The sequence below is a fragment of the Quercus robur genome, chromosome 1 (genome assembly GCF_932294415.1).
Source record: "Quercus robur chromosome 1, dhQueRobu3.1, whole genome shotgun sequence".
Lineage (NCBI taxonomy): Eukaryota > Viridiplantae > Streptophyta > Magnoliopsida > Fagales > Fagaceae > Quercus > Quercus robur.
Genome location: NC_065534.1, coordinates 28,322,712 through 28,345,092, shown reverse-complemented (window position 1 = coordinate 28,345,092; position 22,381 = coordinate 28,322,712). Strand labels below are relative to the sequence as shown.

Here is a 22,381-nt window from a genome sequence, read left to right as displayed (position 1 = left end):
ATTTTATTATGTAACATTGTAGTAATCACAACAAGTTGTAATAGCAAATGCAAAAAAGTGATAACTTTTGTATTCTTAAATTATTGTTTTAATAAATACCACTTTTACGACAAATTACATTTGTGGGGGTGACAGACCAGGGAGCCCATATCAATGTATATGTTGGGCCCCTGGCCCAGTCCAAGGAAGAACTCCTCTTTGGCCAGGCAAGGCCAAGGACAAAAGGGACGATCTGCCATTAAAAGTGACACTTCGGACCATTCCATGGAAGAGGATAAGTATTGAGAAAGAAAAGGACAAAGGAAGGCATGGAAATATCTAAGAGAAAGCTGCTACTATTGCATTAAATGCTCTGCAACTAACTGAACCCTACATTTCAGCCTTTACAACCACTCCTAATGACATTGGGGAGGGGCTGATGGGACAAGTATCAGTACTATCAATCTAAATCTACACGTGGATGGTGGAAATGGGAGGAAGATAGTATAAAATAGAGGAGAAAGGAAAAAATAAAAGGGGGGACTGGTAACAAAGTATTACGAACAATATATTAAGAATCAATCTCCTCGGATAAAATCTGAGGACGTCGCTTCCTAGAAAATCTATGTTATTTTTCTTTCTTTATCATCAAGATCTGTTAGTCGATCGTTTGATTCGCTAAGGTCCAAGTTTCCAACCCATTCTCTACAAATTCATTGTATTGGGCTCATTGGACCAAGATTCCGTACAATTTAGGCTTGGGCCCCAAAATTGTGACCCTACAATTGGCGTTGTCTGTGGGGACCTGGTTCTAAGTGAGTTGAACGCTCAACCTACCAAGGCGATGCAGCGATATATCAACCATTGGTGGAGGAGACCGTTTTGGCTGTGGCGCATGCCACGCAGAAGATTGCTCTGTACAGAACTATATTGGGGGCTTTTAATATCAAATATATATCTCGTGCCCCCGTCAAGGGGCAAGCTCTCACGAACCTGGTGGCCGAGATCTCTGAACCCTCGCTAGTTGAAATGACAGAAGCACAGAACATAACTGGAAAATTAGTTAACACAGCCTTGCTACGTGCGATCCTTTATCCAGAATGGTACATGTTGATGGCACTACAGATCAAAGGTGATCCGAAGTGGGGCTAGTTCTAGGATATCCCTTCAAATTGCTTAAACAAAACCTAGTGCATGCCTAAGTCCTCGGACCAGATGCTTGGGGGAAATTAACACTAGGATATCTCTTCAAAGTGCTTAAACAGAACCTAGCGCATGCCTGAGTCCTCGGACCAGATGCTTAGGGGAAATTAACACTAGGATATCCCTTCAAAGTGCTTAAACAGAACCGAGTGCATACCTTAATCCTCGGACCAGATGCTTAAGGGAAATTAACACTAGGATATCTCTTCAAAGTGCTTAAACAGAACCTAGCGCATGCCTGAGTCCTCGGACCAAATGCTTGGGGGAAATTAACACTAGGATATCTCTTCAAAATGCTTAAACAAAACTTAGCGCATGCCTGAGTCCTTGGACCAGATGCTTGGGGGAAATTAACACTAGGATATCTCTTCAAAGTGCTTAAACAGAACCTAGCGCATGCCTGAGTCCTCGGACCAGATGCTTTAGGGAAATTAACACTAGGATATCTCTTTAAAGTGCTTAAACAGAACCTAGCGCATGCCTGAGTCCTCGGACCATATGCTTAGGGGAAATTAACACTTGGATATCTCTTTAAAGTGCTTAAATAGAATTAGCGCATGCCTGAGTCCTCAGACCAGATGCTTGAGGGAAATTAACACTAGGATATCTCTTTAAAGTGCTTAAATAGAACCTAGCACATGCCTGAGTCCTCGGCCAAATGCTTGGGGGAAATTAATGCTATGATGTTAAACAGAACCCTAGTACATGATGGTTCCCTTGGATCACTTACTTAAAATTCCACATTCTTTTATGATTGCACTGTTTGAAGTATGGAGCACACAGTTATTTTCCTGATTATTTCTACATAGTTAGCTTATTTAAAGTTAGCAATCGGGTGCCACTGTCGGTTCTGATAAAGTTAGGGTGACAACTTTTTGTTACCGTCAACAGCATCAATTCTAAATCCCATTTGAGAGAAAAATACCAACACACCCATTCATGAAATAATTATTGCAGAAAAGGAAAGATTCATGAAGTAAAAGTGCATTTTTTTTTTATTAAATAAAGGAAAAGTACATCATATACAAAATGGCTTAGGCAAGCCTATTTCAAAAACTAGCTATGAAAATAAAAAAATAAAACTCGTAGGGGTGGTAGATCCACAATCTTGTTCTAGCAGCAATCGAGCCAGTATGGATGGTACCGACGATGAGAAAGAAGAGGAAGCATGGATGGTACCGACGATGAGAAAGAAGAAGAAGCAGAGACGCTAGATCCACAATCTTGTTCTAATAGCAATCGAGCCAGTATGGATGGTACTAGCGATGAGAAAGAAGAAGAGGCGGGAACGCTTGATGGACCCCTTTTCTCCTAGCTACAAGATGTTCTGCTATCAAGGCTGAGAAACGGGTGAGACCCAAACTTTGTCGCACCAAAAATCTTATGCAATCTACACCTACTTCGGGTCTTGGCTAAAGGAGGAGGGATTTCTTTCTTGCTCGGTTGAAAGGAAGGAACGTCTTTGGCCTCTACTTCCCTTGCCTTAACTGTGTTATCCAGAATCTTGGCAACATCCTTGGTTTCTGAGGAGGGCTTGGTTTCCTTGCCCTCACCTTTATCCTTAGCCACCTCATTCCCTAGACTTTGATCACCATCTTGGTGGGGTCCCTGGGAATGCCTGAAGGATTAAGAACTTGAGGTTCCTACAGAACTCAAGGATCTGTAAATGAGGAAGAATGATTCCCCCAAAGGTGTCTTATATAGAAGGCAAAATCTGGTGGAAATTAATTCGCTCGAGTTTCAAAGAAAGAGTTACGAGTGAGATAAATCCTGCTCAATTTCCAAAGAAGTCCTTAACCGTTTTCCAAAGAAGTCTTTAACCGTTGGATCTGCGTCACTCATGTACCGAAACGTTAGGAACGCGACTTGGATAAACTAAAAAATATATTGCAGTCATAAATGGTGTAAAATTGGCACAAAAGGGCTTTTATCACATCGAGATCCTCCTTTCCTCCCAAGGAGAAGAAAAGAAGAATCCCGAGGAGTTATTATGGGGGTGACAGACCAGGGAGCCCATACCAATGTATATGTTGGGCCAGGGGCCCAGGCCAAGGAAGAACTCCTCCTCGGCCAGGCAAGGCCGAGGACAAAGGGGACGGTCTGCCATTGAAAGTGACACTCCGGACCATTTCATGGAAGAGAATAAGTATTGAGAAAGAAAAAGACAAAGGAAGGCATGAAAATATCTAAGAGAAAGCTGCTACTATTGCATTAAGTACTCTGCAACTAACTAAACCCTGCTTTTCAGTCTTTACAACCACTCCCAACGACTTTGGGGAGGGGCTAATGGGACAAGTATCAGCACTATCAATCTAAATCTACACGTGGACAGTGGAAATGGGAGGAAGATAGTATAAAATAGAGGAGAAGGGAAAAAATAAAGGGGGGGACTGGTAACAAAGTATTACGAACAATATATTAAGAATCAATCTCCTCAGATAAAATCCGAGGACGTCTCTTCCTAGTAAATTTATGTTATCTTTCTTTCTTTATCATCAAGACCTGTTGGTCGATCGTCTGATTCGCTAAGGTCCAAGTTTCCAACCCATTCTCTACAAATTCATTGTATTGGGCTCATTGGACCAAGACTCCATACAATTTAGGCTTGGGCCCCAAAATTGTGACCCTACAACATTGTTTTCAAAATGATCCATATATTTTATGTTGATTAAAATTTTAGTGCTTTTAAATTTACAAGATTTTTTATTTTATTTTTTTTTTTTATGAAAGAGGTTTTTTTTTTTTTTTTAAGAGTTTCAACCTATGGCGTCCGCTCTTGATGATAAAGACCAATCAATTTTTGGTGTAGGTGGAGATTGAACCCCAAATCTCTTATTCAACCATCAAAGACTTTACTAATTGAACTAACTGGAACCCACTACATTTACAAGAATTAAATTGTATATTAAGATATTGACAAACATTTCGTTTAGGCCAATGTTAATACCACCCGTCCCAAAAAAAAAAAGAAAAAAAAAACAGATATACTTATTTTATAATCTTGGTTGGGTTTAAATATGTTGCCAAATCCGTGTAAGCGCATTGTGTAGAGAGGCCCAAAACATGAATCAGTATTTTATCAAAAAAAATTACACGAATCGGTAATGCAAGGAAATACCCAAGAAGGCCAAATCCAAAGAAGGTTCGCAAAGATACTAGAACATTCGTTTAAAAAATTAGAATAGACCCGAAAGTTCGTCAAGATAAATAGAGAAGACTAACAACAACCAGAAACTCCCAAGAAAATACTCGAAGAATCCCCCACGAACTTATAAATTCACTACCACGTTGTTCTCTCTCAAACCAGTCAAAATTCGCAAGTGTCATTGTAAGCATTCCCAACAAACAACCACTTCTTCAAAGGTTTTCTCTCTATTCTAGCTCTTAATTAAGATGCCGCTAATTCCAAGCTTCTTTGGTAGTCGCCAAACCAACATCTTGGACCCATTCTAGCTTGAGATTTGGGACCCTTTTAAGGATTTCCCAGTCCCATCTGAATCTCAGTCTTTAGGAGAAATTTATGCTGTGGTTAATACCTGCATGGATTGGAAGGAGACCCCAGAAGCCCATGTGTTCAAAGCCGATCTTCCAGGGCTTAAGAAGGAGGAAGCAAAGGTCGAAGTTGAAGATGACAGAGTGCTCCAGATAAGCGAAGAGAGGAAAGTGGAGAAGGAGGAGAAGAAAGAGACGTGGCATAGAGTGGAGTGTAGCAATGGCAAGTTCTTGAGGAGGTTTAGGCTTCTAAAAATGCTAAGATGGATCAGGTTAAGGCTGCTATGGAGAATGGTGTTCTTACTGTGACGGTTCCTAAGGTAGGGGTGAAGAAGTCTGATGTCAAGTCCATTGAGATTTCTGGCTAAATTGTGAACTTGGTCCCTATATAGCATAGTAATTAACATAACCATAGGCCTTAAATTTTGATTGCATAAAATAAATTTTAGTACTATGTTCCTTTCATTGTTTGATCATTTTCATGATGTGTCCCCAGGTATATGCTATACGGGGAATATGTAAAAGCTATGTAAATGATTTGAAAGTACAAAGAAATGCAAAAACATTGTGCTTAAAAGTTAAAATCGTTGCTTACTCTTACTAGTGTAAATTAGTTTCCCTTTTCTTCCTCAAATTGCCAACTGCCAACCAGATCTTTCTAAGTGCAAAGGGCATCAATGTTTTGATCAGCAATCATAATGTAGCTTAGCATTTTATGCGCAAGGTTTAAGAGACTCTTCATCTATTAAACAAGAAAATTTTTGTGGATGATAACTTAATAAAAAGGTCTATCTAATCACGACTGCAGGATTTGGGAGAAATAGTATCTCCACATCAAAATTTCTAGACTTACAGTTTTCTTAAATCTTCACAAATGTTAACTAGAGGGAATAAATTTTGTTCAAAGTACTCAAATGGAAATTTTATGTATGCTAACATGTCAAATGTATGAATATATAATAATATGACGGGTGAAAATTTTCATTTGTTATAGCTGTAAATCAACTTATCTGTTCTCTTTATGAACAATTTGGAACTCAGCTGTTTATATATTTAAGGTTCTTCCTAATTGCTCTTTATGAACAATTTCAACTCAGCTTCCTAATTGCTCTATTTCCTAAAGATATTAAAAAATTTTGGGAAAAAAGATATTAGATTAGTTTGGGAAAAGGAAATAGAGCAATTTGGAAGAAACTTGAAATAAATTTCTCATTTTCTCCTATAGCTTGACACAGAAGAGTAGTATAGTCATGTGAAAGATGTGTGATATATGGGGCTGGTCAAATTATTTTGGGAATAGGAAATAGAGCAATTTGGAAGAAACTTAAATATATTTCTCCTATAGCTTGACACAGAAGAGTAGTATAGTCATGTGAAAGATGCGTGATATATGGGGCTGGTCATTGCTCACAACTTGCAAAAGCGATGTAAATAAAATAATAAAAAAATAAAAAAATATCCTCTTAAATCCACTTTATTCTCTTCCACTTCTTTTTCTTTTTTCCTCTATCCAAACGGACCATTAATCTTCTAGCTACAGTAAAGAAAATATGTAGATTTCTTTTACTTTTTGGTTGAATTGCAATAGAACAAAGTCACTTTAATATTTTACTGGCTAAAAGTTAAGTGTTAGAATAAAATTGTGGGCTTTGAATTATTATAAAAATAAAAATAAAAGTTCAAAGAAATAACTTGACTGGGACAAAAAGTTTAAAATACTTCTAAAAAAAATTGAACATGCATAAATATATTAAGAAAAACAAATTCAAAAAAAAAAATAATGTGACCATGATTATGACACTCAACTTGAATACATAATATTATATACAATTGTGTCTACATGTATAAAAATATAATTGCAGGTAAAATACATAAACTAACCTTGAGGTTGGGCTAATGCCAAGAAAGTTCAAGACTTTTCAAAACTAATCAACTTGGTCCTTAAGCACAATTTGGTCCCTAACAGCGTTAAGGACAGTTATTCATTCTATGGCTTTTCTCTCTCTCTCTCTCTCTCTCTCTTATTTCTCGCTTCTTCTCTCATTCTATCTCAAACCTAAAAACAAAACCCACCACAGCCCCCACAGATCTACTCATTGTCATATCTTTGGTGACAAAATAATTGGTTGCAACAACTTTCTGGGAATATTCGATTAAATTATTAGATTGAAATTAACATCTTCTCTCTTCTCCCTTTACCCTATCTCAAACCTCTCCTCTCTCAAACAACTACAATGCCCACTAAAACTCAGTCAGAGATGGAAAGATCCACAACCACCATGATCAGTGGTGAATCTTGGTTTCTCCACTATTGTGATTAAGGTTTAGCTTGAGGTATTTGCTTGGTTAATTTGGTTGCTGGGTTTGATTTGGTATTTTTCTATGGGTTTTTTTTTTTTTTTTTTGGAAAGGGTGATGCTGGTTTTCTATTTATGGGTCTTGTTGATGATGGGTTTGGGTTTAAGAGGGGTGGGTCTTGTTGAAATTTATGGTATTTCTGTTGTGTGGATTTGTGAACCTTTTTTTTTTTTTTTGATAGGATGAACCTTATTTGTTGTTGTTTAAGTGTTGTATATTTTCTGTGTATGTGAATAGTTGCTTGTGGGTATGAATTCAAACCTAATCTCTCCTCTGCTTGGATACCATTTAGATACGCATATTATCTTCTCAATCTACCTCTGCTTGGATACCATTTGGGTTTGAACTTGGTGGGTGTCCTTTCAAATCTACATCCGTTGGGTGGTTTGGGTGGCCGTGAGTATGGGTCTATGGTAGTTTGGGTTCCGATCGTTGGTTTTGGTTTGTGGTGTTGGGCTTTGTAACAATGGTGGTGAGGTGGTGGTTGTGATCTCAATGAGTGGATTTTTGGGTTGTGGTGGGTTTTGTTTTTTTGGTTTGTGCGATAGAATGAGGTACAAGAAGTAAGAAATATGAGAGAAGAGAGAAGAGTGAGGAGAGAGAAAAGGGAGTCACTCCGTTTAGGACCAAATTGTGCTTAAGGACCAATTTGGTTAGTTTTGAAAAGTCTTGAACTTTTTTGGAATTTGCCCAAACCTCGGGGTTAATTTATGTATTTTACCCATAATTATATATACTTGAGATTGAATTGTAAAAGTTTATAAATAAATTTATAAGATACTAAACTATTGTATTTAAAATTTATTAATGATTTAAATAGTTCATCTTGTACTAAAAATTATTAGTACCAGGTTGGTAGATCTTTTTTTTTTTTTTTTTTTTTTAGAATTAGATTGGTAATCTAATTTTTATAACCGTACAGTGAAAACTAGTCTTTCTAATTGATTCAAATGATATATTGTAGATTGACTCAAATGATATATTCGTAACTATAATTAAGTTATCAATTATTGGAATAAAATTGTAAGGCGGTAAAAAATTCTAATTGTTGTTCTTATTATATGCCAGATTTTTTTTTTTTTATATAATTAAATAGCTTTTTTTTTTGAGGAAGTATAATTAAATAGCTTGTTGTGAACAAGCTTGAAATTCTTCAACAAGAAAATAAACCAAGTTTATAGCTTGATGATGTGTCCAGACTTACTTCGTGATTGAAATTAAATTAAATTAAGCAAACCTAAACTTTTAATATTCGGCGTGACTTATTTACAACCCAACTAATATGCAATGCAATTGATAATTACCTAATACATTACCTCACTGCAATTTTGCTATGATTTATTCTTTATTAATAGATAATAGATCCTTAAAGACAATTATGGAAATGATATAATTTTATGTGATGTCCTTTAAATATCATTCCAATTATGAATTTTTTTTTTCCTTTCCCTTTCTTATTAGTTGCTCCTCGAATTTTAATAAAAGCAATGTTGGGGACAATTTTTCACATAATTTGTTAACATTAACATATCAAGTTTTCATTATAGATAACATCACATTCACATTAACTCGTTGCTGACTTCACTTTTATTATGTAAAAATTGTGATAACATATTGTGGGGACACGTTTTGGAGCCCAAACCCAAAATGTAAAGGGATATTAGCCCAATGATCCCAATACAATAAATTTGTAGAGGATGGGTTAGAGAACTAGGCCCTAATGAGTTGGACAACGGATGGAATGGGTTTGAAAGATAATCAAACAAAAGCAGGAAGGATTGATCCAAATAAATTCACTCTCGGCACGGTCCAAGGAGGTAAGTTCTAATATAAATCAATTGAACAGATTACTAATACAATTTTGATTGCTATAGTCCTTTCTCTCCTTATTTTCCGATCTCTTTCCTTTGGGGTCTCCACTCTCATTTATATTATGTCTCTTCTTTCATCTTTACCCTACACGTGGATAGCTAATGGCTTATGCTGATCCTTGTCCCATCAGTCTCTTCCAGAAGTCTTTGGAGGTGGTTGTAAGGCTGAAAAAGTACTGTTCAAAGATCACTTCCTCATTAATGCGGCCAAAGAGTTAGCTACAGAGCATTCAATGCAATGGTAGCAGCTTTCCCTTAGATATTTTTGAGTTCCCATCCTTCTTGTACATTTATGAGGCACGTCCCTATCACTAGAGCTTCCTAGAAGGTCATCTTGATTATTAGGATACACATTTGAGCTGTGCTTAGCTTATCTGAGGAGATATTCCTCCTCGGACCACCATCCCATTCGTACCTCACTCATGAGATTCTAAGCTTGACCCAGCCACTACCATTTATTTGTCCTCAGATCACCATACTCTCGACCAGAGCCCAAGGCCCAATATATGAGTTGGGCCCTTAACCCTACACATATCATATCAATAATTGTGAAAATGTTTTGAAATTTTTTGTCTTTAATTTAAAGTTTTAATAAACATCATTTTTTTCTAAGAGCCTCGTAACTCTTTGGCATAGTATTCCTTATTGTTGTAACTATCAAATTATCCAATCAATAAATAACATGTTTACAATGAATTGCATTTATTTTCAAAATGACCTGTATATATTATGCTAATTTGAATTTTGATGTTTCAAAAAATTTACTAGAATTAATTTGATTTTTTCATGACTGGTTGACATAATCATATATTCACACACACTTCTGTTTTTTTTTTTTGAAAATTATATTCACACGCATATTATGTGCACTTGAATGTTAATACACACGTGAAGAGTCTTATATCAGTGATGATTTTTTTCTCTCCTTTAGGAGCAAAATCAGAATTCAAATATCTTCGACCATAAAATCATAATAATACTAATAATAATTTAATACAAAAGATCTCTCTTTTTGGTTAAATCTTGGTTGGGATGAAAATGTGTTGCCAAATTTGTGCTCATGCAATTGCGGATGGGCCCAATACACGAATCTGTGGCTGTGTGCAACACGAGATACCTAAGTGGGCCAAGTCCAAAGAAGGTTCACCAAGATGCTAGAAAGTTCGTTGAAAATAATCAGGAAACAGCCAGAAAATTCATTAAGGCTGTGTTTGGTTCGTGTAAAAGCATTTCCGGAAAATATTCCATTTCCAGAAATGCTATTTTCCGGAAAGGAAAATGTTTTCATGTGTTTGGTTGCATTTCAAAAAATTTTCCAAAAAATATTTTCTGGTGTTTGGAAAAGAAGAAGGAAAAGACAAACCCAGAAAAACACGGACAAAACCCAAAAAAAAAAATCATCAACGATCGACTGGCTAGTTCGACAAGGGAAGAGATCGCGATCGACGCTCGACTAGGTTCGACGACGCGGTGCTTCGCGAGAGACGCTGATCTCGCGAAGCGCCGATCGCAATCTCGCGAAGCGTCAATCGCGATCGGCGCGGGGCTTCGCGAGATCGCGATCGGCGAAAGCGAGATCGCGATCGACGGCGCGATCTCGCAAAGCGTCGATCGCAATCTCGCGAAGCACCGCGCCAATCGCGATCTCACCAGGCGCGATCTCGCAAAGCGTCGATCGCGATCTCGCGAAGGACCGCGCTGATCGACGCTTCGCGAGATCGCGATCGGCGCGATGCTTCGCGAGATCGCAATCTTGATAGTAGATCTACAAATTGCATTTTCATATCTTTAGAGCTTGCCATATCATTATTATTATCTATATATGATATAAAACTGAAAATTTTGACTTTTTGAGAGACCTACGTTAGAATTAGGATTAAAAAAAATAATTATGATTTTTTAATTAGACCTCACATTATATATATATATATATATATATATATATATTAAAGGACTCACTTTAGGTTTCAAAAAAAAGAAAAAAAAAAGACTCACGTAAAAAAAATAATTTATGTTATCTTGATAGTAGATTTACAAATTGCATTTTCATATTCTTAGAGCTTGCCATATCATTATTATTATCTATATATAATATAAAACCGAAAATTTTGACTTTTTGAGAGACCTACGTTAGAATTAGGATTAAAAAAATAATTATGATTTTTTTAAATTAGACCTCACATTATATATATATTTTAAAGGACTCACTTTAGGTTTCAAAAAAAAGAATCACGTAAAAAAAAAAAAAAAAAAAAAAAAAAACCTTTAGGATGAAGGAAAAAAGAGAGGGAGACTCATGTTAGGACTCTCTCACTATTTAGTTTTAAAAAAGACCACATGTTAGAATATATATATATATATATATATATATATATTTTTTTTTTTTTAAAGGGACTCACTTTAGGTTTTAAAAAAAAAGAAGAAGAAAGACTCACGTAAAAAAAATAATAACTTTAGGATTAAGGAAAAAAGAGAGAGAGACTCCTATTAGGACTCTCTCACTATTTAGTTTAAAAAATTAAAATGATGATGTGGAAAATTATGGAGTTTCAGAGATTTCGGTTATATATATATATATATATATATACTAGTATTATGCACGTGCGATGCACGGCTTAATTAGAAGTGATTTATGTCAAAACCATATTAATAATTTGTGACTAATTTGTGACTCATACGATAAAAACAAATTAATTTGCAACATGTATACATACATATATTGAGTCACTTTGTGCATACATTGTGTGTAGTGTATAAATTTTACATATTAAAACATAAAATTATGATATATAATCAAAACATTTAATTTATTTTAAATTACTTGGATTTGATAGAATTTGAGGTGAGTGAAATATTAAAATTTGAGATTAAATCACATCGTTATAATTACTTATATATATATATATACATACATAATAATTATATATTCAAAACAATAGTGAGAAACCTATCAAAGTTTGATAGAATTATTTTAATTAAATAAATAAATAGCAAGTACTTTTCTCTCTCTCTCTCTCCCTCTATTTTTATGTCTTTCATTTGATCCTTTGGCATATTTGTATGCTTATTTAGACTTGCATATTTGCAAATTCTAGTGTGTCTCCGACATGCATGTCTAGCATGTATCTGAAATATTAGTTTTCCATTTATATCAATTAGTATTTATATATATATATATATATATATATATTCAAAGTTAACCAATGGTAAATGTTATCATTCTAACATAAACCTTAATACTAACAAAAATAATATTTTTTCTAAACTATTCTTTTTCAATCTTTATAAAGGTCAAAATTAACAAAATGCAATGATTCAATCTTTTCCTCTTTCTCATCAAGGTTGAATTCGGATTCTTCAAAACTATATTGAAATACAACATGTTAAAATAGTGCAGAAAGAGAATTTGTAGCTTTGTTTGGCTACAAAAAGAACAATCTCCTTATCATATTTGAGAATTAATAATAATAGGGGAAAAAAAACAAAGCTACAAACAATGTATTTTTTTAGTAAGAAATTTATTCTAGGAAAAAAAACACACAGAAAAACCAATATAGCTAAGAGAAAGGGTATTACAGGACGGATATTTTGATTGAGAGCCTGAGACTAAAATTGATAAAAACTACACTATTAGTGGAGAAAAACGTACCACATCCATAATCCATTAGCACAAAAACTGTAACATAACAATAAAATCCATTTGCACAAAAATGTACCACATCTAGGTTTCAATCTATGCCTACACTAAAAACTCATTGATGTTTTGGTCCGATGATAAAGAACACAATCGTAAAAAACGGATTCTATAGGTTAAAACTCTATAATAAAAAAATCCCAAAAATTAAAAAGTTCTATAAAACTCTAAGGAAAGATCACATATTGATGTGGGAGTCGAGGTTGTGGAACCTTGAATAAAAATTTCCTAAGGATAAACGATGCTATCTTGATTACACGACTTTTTGATTAGTTGGTATGATATCATTGATATGTCCACCCGCAACTCCAAGCATAAACTTAATACAAACATCCCCTTCATTATAGTTTTATTCTAAGGAAAAAAACAGTAACAAAAATACAGATAGATGACTGAAGTTATGCAAGTTCATGTGCTACCTGATTGTTTTCTCTTTTCATACTCTACTACTCCTTGCTCTTAGGCGAAATGGACTGCTTCTACGAGGAAGCCTCTTTTTGTTTTCTAAATAGAAATATTTAATTTTTTTTTTCTCGATTGATTTTACCATTAAAAGATAGTAGAGTTTCAAGTTAAACTCTGATATAAAATCTCATCAAGTTATTAGATATACTTGAAGATATATATGAAAATAAAAAAACTAGGGTGACATTTGTTTGGTCATCTTGAAAGCTATGACAATTAGAATAAAAGCCATAAAGCTCAGAAATGAATCTATAGCCTTTCCTATTAGTATTTTTCCTACCATACCCTAAATTTAATGGCTAGTTTCAATTAGTTCCTCCAAGAACCAACATTTGGAATGGACCAATATATATTGAATGAATTAAAGAATTAAAAATGGAAATGTGGCAAGCGGCCAATGCTGTGGTCCAATTTTATTGAAACATTCAAACCAAAGAAAAGCTTTTCAAGAGATCACGAGTCTTGGTGTTTAGAGACATTACTTCCATTGATACTAAGTTTTGGCAATGCACTAAATAATCAAATGGGAAAAGGGAGATGTAGTAAATTGCATCTTAACAAACATAGGGCAATTTGAACTATAAAATCTAAGGATGTTTGGATCCCAAAAGTTCCAAAAGCTCTTTTTTTAAGGGAAAATACAATTCTGAGCAAGGCAATAGATAATTACTAAACTTGAGAAAAAATACTGCCATTGATTTCATAAGTTGAACATTACACAGTTGTGAACATTTTTATATTACATTACATCTAATTTTCACATATAGATACATTACATTACAAATCTTTTTTTTTTTTAGTCCCTACATATATAGTCACTGCAAATAAAGATGACTTTGAACGTTAACACTTGGACCCCATACAAAAGGCTATCACAATCCCACTTATTGATTTAAGAAACCACTAATAATCACCAAAGCCGCTTAGGGGTTCTCTTATGCATTGCAGCTTCATTCTTCAACCTTTAGTTAGTGTCAAATAGTCTAGTAATTACACTATAATGTTTTGGGCCTTAAACTAAAGTTTAAAAACCCAGAAAATTGGACTGCCTAGTTAGCCCAACTTCAAATAGTCATAACTTACTCAATATAAGTCCAAATTAAGCAAACTTTGTGTTCAAATTGAAGCCTAGGATATCTACTTTCCAATGAAACAAATATCACTCAAAAAAATTTTGTGGATCAAAAGTTAAGGTCAAAATAGTGAGTAAAGGTCATTTTTCAATATCGATTTCAAAGCGATTTAAGAACTTTTGAGTTGTGATTACTTCCAAACTATTGTGAACTCTCTAATTACCCTTGGTTAACATATGTCAAGCTTATCATTGGGGCTGGGGACCAAAATTTAATAACGAGTACAAAATGTGGTGTTTACAATGCCACACCTCAAGAATCAAAATCCCTGATTACATTTTCAGTCATTGATGCTGGTGTGATGGTCAAATGCCAACATAATATCTAAAGATCAAAGATCAAAACAAACACACACAACCACACCAAATCTAAAGACTAAAACACAAAAAAAAAAAAAAAAAAGGCCACATCGAATCTTAAGATCAAATCAAAATCTTAGTTACCTTCCTAAATTTAATCCAAAGCACGGAGGGCTAAGTATTCCTCAATCCAAATCATGGAGGCATAAGCTAGGCATGTGAACCTCGTGGATGACATCTCTACACAAGTTTGACCTTATGAGGGAGAGAGAGATAGAGAGAAAAGCAAATGCGTGAAAAGCGGAGAATGAAGAAGGAGTTGGGAGTTTTGTTCACACTCCGTTTGTGTCGATGGAAAACCTTGTGTAAAGATAGTTTTCCTTATTTTCTAGTGTTTGATAGCATAAAAAAAAGATGAGTTAAAGGAAAAATATCTTTAGTCAACATAAAAAATATGGCTTATTTTTAGAAATTGTTTTCCATTAAATTTTTTTGGAAAACAACTCTATCTCACTGCAAGCTAAACAAAGGAAATTAGAAGGTTGTTTTTCAACTTATTTAAAGTTGCTACCAAACATTAGAAAATGAGATAGTTTTATAAAAAATGCTTTTTGGAAAATGACTCATTTTCTAGAAAATATCATTGTTGAAACAAACAGAGCGTTAGTTCCTAGACAAAATGGTGGGTTTTATGAAGGATATACCCCTAACAACAATGTGATATGGACTTGTAAGAAAGTTTTAAAATAGGAATTGATACCACACTAGCTAATGACCTATTTTCCTCAAAATCTCTAACCTCCATTATGTGCATCTTCAATAACAGTTAAGAGTGGTGCGACCACCTCAGCTCCTTCTAGGTTTGTCAATTCCAATCGGAACGTGTATAGCCCTAAACATGGCAATGAATATGATTGATAAACTTTAACAATGAAATTATTTGTAAGACATCAATTTGTAAGCCATCAATTTGTAAGTCTTATATAATAAAAGGTATACTGTCTCTAACATTGCTCAATTTTTACAACTTTCTTCACAACTTATTATGGTGTTAGGTTTTCATTAAAGTAACATTATTTTCATATAAACACATCACTAATATAATTTTAATTATGTAAAAACTAAAATATGTCATATCAATAGTTGTCAAACAAGCTTTATGAAATTTTGTATCCGTAGATTTATTATTTTTAATAAATAGCTTGATTAACGGATGCTCTTAGGATATTAATTAGTAAGCTATTTTAAGAAAATTTTAATATCATTTTTATGAAAAATATAAAAAGTTGTCCAAAAAACTAGTAACATTTTTCTTTACCTATAAAAAATTTCTAAAACTATATCCTAATCATAGGTATATATTAACTTTTCCCTTTAATAAATACCACTTTTATGATAAATTATATTTGTTTTCAAAATTGTCCATTTATTTATGTTGATTTAAATTTGACGCTTTTAAAATTTACAAGAATTAATATGAATTTTTTATGAGTTCCCTGTTCATTCCCACACATTTCGTGAATTCCAACATTTATAGATAGTTGAAAAAAAAAGAATAAATATAAAAGTTTTTTTTTTTTTTAATCTTGGGTGATTTCAAAATATGCTGCCAAATTCGTGTAAGCCCAATTATGGAGAAGCCTAATACATGAATCAACAGCGCAATGAAATATCCAAGTGAACCTGTTCCACGGAAGGTTCGCAAAACATACTAGAATGTTCCTGATATATATTTGAAAAATTTTACAAAGCAAAAAAAAAAATAATAATAATGAAAATCACTATTTTTTTAAAAAAAAAATTAGAAAGAAAAGTCAGTATTTTCTTTTAAAATTCAAATATTGAGACGTCATTTTGGGTTTAAATCAAAGAAACTCGCACGTGCAACTGTGCCAAGACTCTAAAGGCTACTAATTATAAACGCACAGTCTTTTCAATTTCTCTTTCTCTCTCACTTTCCCTCACCCTTTCTACACTTTCCTTCTCTTCTCTCTCTAAAAAAAAATCCTCTAACTTTCACACACTTTCCCAGATAACCCATCTTCAAACGCAGAAAATTTTCCCTTAAGAAGTGGATTTCCTTACCCCAAAATCAAATCTTCTTCACCATTCAATTGAAGAAACGGGTTCAAAGATTTTCCCCAGAAAATCTGATCCCTCTCTCTCTCTTCCTGAATGCTCCAACTTATCCTCAAATAGAAAGTGATTCTCTAACAACTGAAAAAAAAAAAAAAAAAAAAAATTTTCTTGGAAATTCAGGAAAAGGGTTTGAAGATTTTCTCGGGAAAGTGGATTTCCTTACCCCAAAAACATATAGATTCATTTCTAATCTCTCAAATCTTCTTCACCATTCAATTGAAGAAACGGGTTCAAAGATTTTCCCCAGAAAATCTGATCCCTCTCTCTCTCTTCCTGAACTTCCTGAATGCTCTAAGTTATCCTCAAATAGAAAGTGGTTCTCAAACAACTGCAAAAAAAATAAAAAATAAAAATAAAACACTTTTCTTGGAAATTCAGGAAAAGGGTTTGAAGATTTTCTCGGGAAAGTGATTTCTAGATTTGAATTTTAAGAAAAGGCTATGTGGAACAACAACAAGATTTTTCCGGCAAGGGGGTTAAACATGTTCAGGTCAGAGATTTTTTTGTGCTTTCATATGATTTAGACTAATGTATTTTTTCTGGCTTCTGGTTTTGTTTGAATTGAATTACAACTTCCTGCTGATTTTCATTCTTGTCAGTAATGAAAAACTTCTTTTTGGATTTTCTTTGGTCTCTTCCTTTTTGGAATTTCCTGGTTTTTGAATGTTATTGATTTTTATTAACTAGAGTTTTCAATTTTGTATAATTTTGAATGCCTTTCTTGGTAGTCTTAGCTGTACCCCGTTGGTTTTTTCTTCTAATTGGTGTGGAATATCCTTTCAAATGTATACGGACTTGAATGAATTTTCATGCTCCTGTTTTTTTAAAAAGATTTTTTTTTTTTAAATTATTTTCTATGTTTCTCCTCTGAAATTTGTGGCATGTGAAGCCATGTCAAAAACATATAATTGGAGCCATGCTATACTCTTCAACCTAAGAAATTTCCCTAAGAACACTATCATTTGAATGAGCAAGGTTCCTCTCAATTTCTAGTGGAATGGAGATAGTCCATTTTAGTGTTCATATTTTATTTGTTGTATCTAACAGGTATACATGATGATGGCACTAGAGACATATTTAGATTTTTAATATTTAAAATCTGAACCATGAAATCGATTCATTTGAGATGGAGAGGATCCTATTCCCATTTCAACTTAATCAGATTTGATCAACTTTTGTTTAAAATGTAATATGTAACATTTAATTAATTTGTACTTCCTTTTCAACAAATTTGTGGTGTTTGAAGTTCAGGTGTCAATCCTGTTTTTTCAATTAATTTGTACTTCCTTCTTTCCACTTGACTCTGCTCTTCGTAACATAATAAAGTTGCAGGATGTCCACCAGTATAATTCGTTCACTGAAATGTTGGGGCCAGAGAGTCTTGCAAAGGTTCTTCCTGGAGTTGAAACCCTTGAAGAAGGTAACAACTGCTTTTTTAATTTTTAATTTTTTTATTGTATTTCACTTCTTGTATGGTGATAAAGTTTATCCATCTAGGCAAAAAGAAGTTAATTGTTCTGTCAAATAGCTGTAAATAATTTTGTGCTTGCAGCAGAAAATATTCCGGTGACATTTTCAAGATTCAAAACTTTGTTTTGCATAATAGTAATAGGAAAAGTGACTAATAACAATAGAATTTACAATAGTAATAGACCCAATTGAATTTACAATATTAATAGACCCAATAAGTGGCTTAGAATTTCTTTTTAATTTGATTAGGATCAGTTGTTGTAACCCAATAGAATTGATTTTTTTGTATTATATGAGTCAGAGCATTAGATTTTGCTGTAGTATATCTTGCAAGGTGGTTTCCTTTGGGTAGTTTAGGTGAGGAACTATTTTGCGTTAAAATTGGTTGATTGTAATGGCTTGGAGTTTGTTTAACACTTCTCTGTTTTGCAATGCTATTATAAGTTCTTTAAATAGTTCTATGGTGAAAATTGTTGTGCTTTCGTACCATACTCATGTTAGTAGTTTGTTTATTATTTGCATTATTCTTGTTATGCATTGTTCTTGATATGCCCAAAAGTTTTTGAGCTAAGTTCCTAAGATTGTTTTGAGTTTATGTGCTCTATAGTAAGTTAAATCTCATGTAAACAATTTTCATGAATTCTTATAAGCAGTCTCTCTTACCTTATGAAGTTGATGTATCACTTGTTTGTTGCCCCAGTAGTTATTTTCATTTTAACTTACGTATGAGATGTTTTACATATGAGATTTGAATTTTAACATGTTCAGGTCAGAGATTTTTTTGTGCTTTCATATGATTTAGACTAATGGATTTTTTCTGGCTTCTGATTTTGTTTGAATTGAATTACAACTTCCTGCTGATTTTCATTCTTGTCAGTAATGAAAAACTTCTTTTAGGATTTCCTTTGGTCTCTTCCTTTGTGGAATTTCCAGGTTTTTGAATGTTATTGATTTTTATTAACTAGAGTTTTCAATTTTGTATAATTTTGAATGCCTGTTTTGGTAGTCTTAGCTGTACCCTGTTTGTTTTTTCTTCTAATTGGTGTGGAATATCCTTTCAAATGTATACGGACTTGAATGAATTTTCATGCTCCTGTTGTTTTAAAAGATTTAAAAAAAAAAAAAAATTATTTTCTATGTTTCTCCTCTGAATTTGTGGCATGTGAAGTTTATTGATTAATGCTTCATACGAAGTTTGTGTTTTAAAGGTACTTTCTTTGGGTTAGAATTGATTTGGGGTTATAATTTGCTAAATGGGTATGTGCTTAGCAAGACTGTTGTTGATGGTTCTGATTAGAATTCTATGTTTAACTTGATGTGGGGTTATAATTTCATGATTGGGTACTTGCCTGGCAAGACTGTTGTTGATGATTCTGATTAGAATTCTATGCTTGACTTGATGTGGCCAACCCTGACGAGTCTTTTGAATAGCTGACCTCAAATATTTGGGACTAAGGTTTGGTTGTTGTTATTGGTTTTGTAAAATGAGTTTTTGTCGCAATTTTTAAGTGTAGTTAGGATCAATTTTAAAATTTGTATTCCTTTTATTGACTTCAAAAAGAAAAGAAAAAAGTTGTACAAATGAACAATGATGCAATTGGGTTTTTAAGGGATGTTAGAAAGATTCTTATGGTATATTGTGGTTGCAATAAGTGCTGGAAAGTTTGGTTGATTCCAGTAGTCCCTTTAGGCCAATGGATTCCCTAAGATTTTAGTATGTAGTTCTTTTTTTTGATAAAATGTAATGAGTATGTAGTTCTTTGTTTGTTTAATGATTTGGTTGTTGATGCTCTGGTAGAATGAGAAGATAAATGGAATTGTGTAGATAAACAGACATAAGACGGTTAAATGTTGATTTTGTTACAGGTGAGCTGATATCATTGCCTTTTCTTTTGTTGATGTCACAGGTTTCATACTTTTTCAGGAACTCTGATGTTTTAGATATAGTAATTTTTAAGGCACCTCCAAGGAGGATGTTAACTCTCCATGGTTCATACTCATTATGCAGATTCTTTTGAATAAGTTCCTCCATATCCCTTATACAAGTGTTTGGCATCAGCTTTATTAGAATCAATCAATTCAAAAGCCTTTTGTAGGCCAGATTGTGGTTTGAAGTTTATCCCTGAAGGAAGCTCTTTGAAGCAGGAAGAAAATGAATGGCAAAAACTGGTTTTGGATAAGCGATCAAAAATTGTGAATGTAAGTTTTAAATTTTTAGCTGAGGGTGTCATTCAATAATTTCAATGCCAAATTTTCTTCGTGCATTATTAATCTAACAGGTGTTGCAACGCTATTTATTATAAGTTCTTTAAATAGTTCTGTGGTGAAAATTGTTTTGCTTTCATACCATACTCATGTTAGTAGTTTGTTTATTATTTGCATTATTCTTGTTATGCATTGTTCTTGATATGCCCAAAAGTTCTTGAGCTGAGTTCCTAAGATTGTTTTGAGTTTATGTGCTCTATAGTAAGTTAAATCTCATGTAAACGATTTTCATGAACTCTTATGAGCAGTCTCTCTTACCTTATGAAGTTGATGTATCACTTGTTTGTTGCCCCAGTAGTTATTCTCATTTTGTTTTTGGTTGTTTTGGGACCTATATGTAGGTTGTTGTGCATGATCTTGCCTTAGAGATTAAATTTTTCAACCTTTGACTTAAGTATGAAATGTTTTACAAACTTTGTTATTGTTATATGTTGAAAAAGAGAGGGGGGGGGGGGGGGGGGGGAGAGAGAGGATACATAGATAATTCATTACTCTTAAAAAAAAAAAAAAAATGGAAAGGCTGGATCAGAATGTGAGTAGGTACTTGATTTTGAATAAAAGCTGGGTTATCCAATTTCTCAATGAAGGCGAATCTTTCTAAATTGTTATTGTATATATGAACATGTTTTCTACTATGTTTTGGGCAAGCCTTGTTGCTTTTAATAAAAAATTGTCAAAGAAGATATAGTCTCTTGATCATTATACCAATTTTATAAAACTAAAACCTAGTTTAACTTATTATAAGTAAAAGTGATGCACATTTTAGGATGCAGATGGATAGATTACAAACTTTGTAGTGACTTCCACTAAGGTTTTAGATTGCATCTGTTTTCTTTACAGTAATGATTTGACACCTTATCTTGTTAAAAGATTCCTTTGTTTTTAAATTTCTATTTTTACTGGTCATGAAATTAGGTTGATTTTTTTTAAAAGCCCTCTTATGTTTAGTTGTAAGTGAAATTTGATATTGAGCGTGACAATTGTGGCTTTTGATTTACTTTTCTCTAGTATATTACTTGAATTCATTGATGTACAATAGATTAGAATTTATTGCATATGAGATATTGCATATTTTGGTGCTTTGACTATTTCCTCCTTGAGTCTCATTTAGAATCAAATGGGTAAGAATTTGAATAGGCAAGGAAATTAAAGTGAATGATCAGAATGTTTCCCATCATGAATTTGTTTCCAATTGAAGCTTATGCATGTGGACTTGGCTAAATGAGGTACTATGACTTAGTTTCTTTTCTCTGATTGTGTTGATGGTAGATGACGAGTCGGAATTCTAACCACGTGGCGATTTCTCTATCGTTGATTATGATTGTGATTCTTTTGGTGATGGCAGCGACGACGAGGACTTGTCCATTGACATCAATACGCTACTTGACATACTTGGAGAAGATCCTCAGCCTTCACAATTACAGGTAGGTTCTTCAATATTTTTGCTCTCTAAATTCTATAATTTGATGGTTTTTTTTTTTTTTTTTTTTTTTTTAGGAATATTCAATTGTGTAGGTCAAATAGTTTGTAGTAACTAGTTAGCTAGTACTTTAAAAATCCCACCTTAGATAGTAGTGTGTTTCTCTCAATCATTGAATTTTGAATTTATGCTACACTCTATTTGTCTTAAAACTTAATTGAGAAGAAAATTCCTCAAAGCATGGCTATTGATTTGACCCTAAAAGAAATAATCGAAATGGGTTTTAATTGTCGAGGGGGGTTTAGGAGAAGGGTAAGACTTACGTACAGTACTTAGGTGTTGTTCTTTAGGTTCACTTCTTAAAATTTTGCCATGTGAATTTTTTCTTATGAGATGAAAGTGTGTTTTTTAAATAGCCACATAGCTGAATCTTAAGAGGGAAACTTAAAAAACATCATCTAAAATATTGTACCCAAGTTTTTTCCTTGAGAATTATCACCCTTTGTCGAAATCTCAGCTTTTATGAAGTTAGTAGAGCATATAGTGCTGGTAGTGGAGGTTGTAGAAATGGTGATTTTGGTTTGATTGAAAAA

The 22,381-nt window shown here is 33.5% G+C and overlaps 1 long non-coding RNA gene and 1 pseudogene across 1 annotated transcript; both read left to right on the top strand.

Moving 5' to 3' along the window:
• Positions 1-4,431: 4,431 nt before the first annotated feature.
• On the top strand, positions 4,432-5,260 carry LOC126713932 (17.5 kDa class I heat shock protein-like; annotated as a pseudogene).
• An 11,169-nt stretch (positions 5,261-16,429) lies between these two features.
• Positions 16,430-21,836, top strand: LOC126728276 (uncharacterized). The gene is made up of 4 exons (XR_007656414.1): positions 16,430-17,123; positions 17,966-18,053; positions 20,112-20,302; positions 21,714-21,836. It is a non-coding gene; the product is annotated as an uncharacterized LOC126728276 (long non-coding RNA).
• Positions 21,837-22,381: the final 545 nt, after the last annotated feature.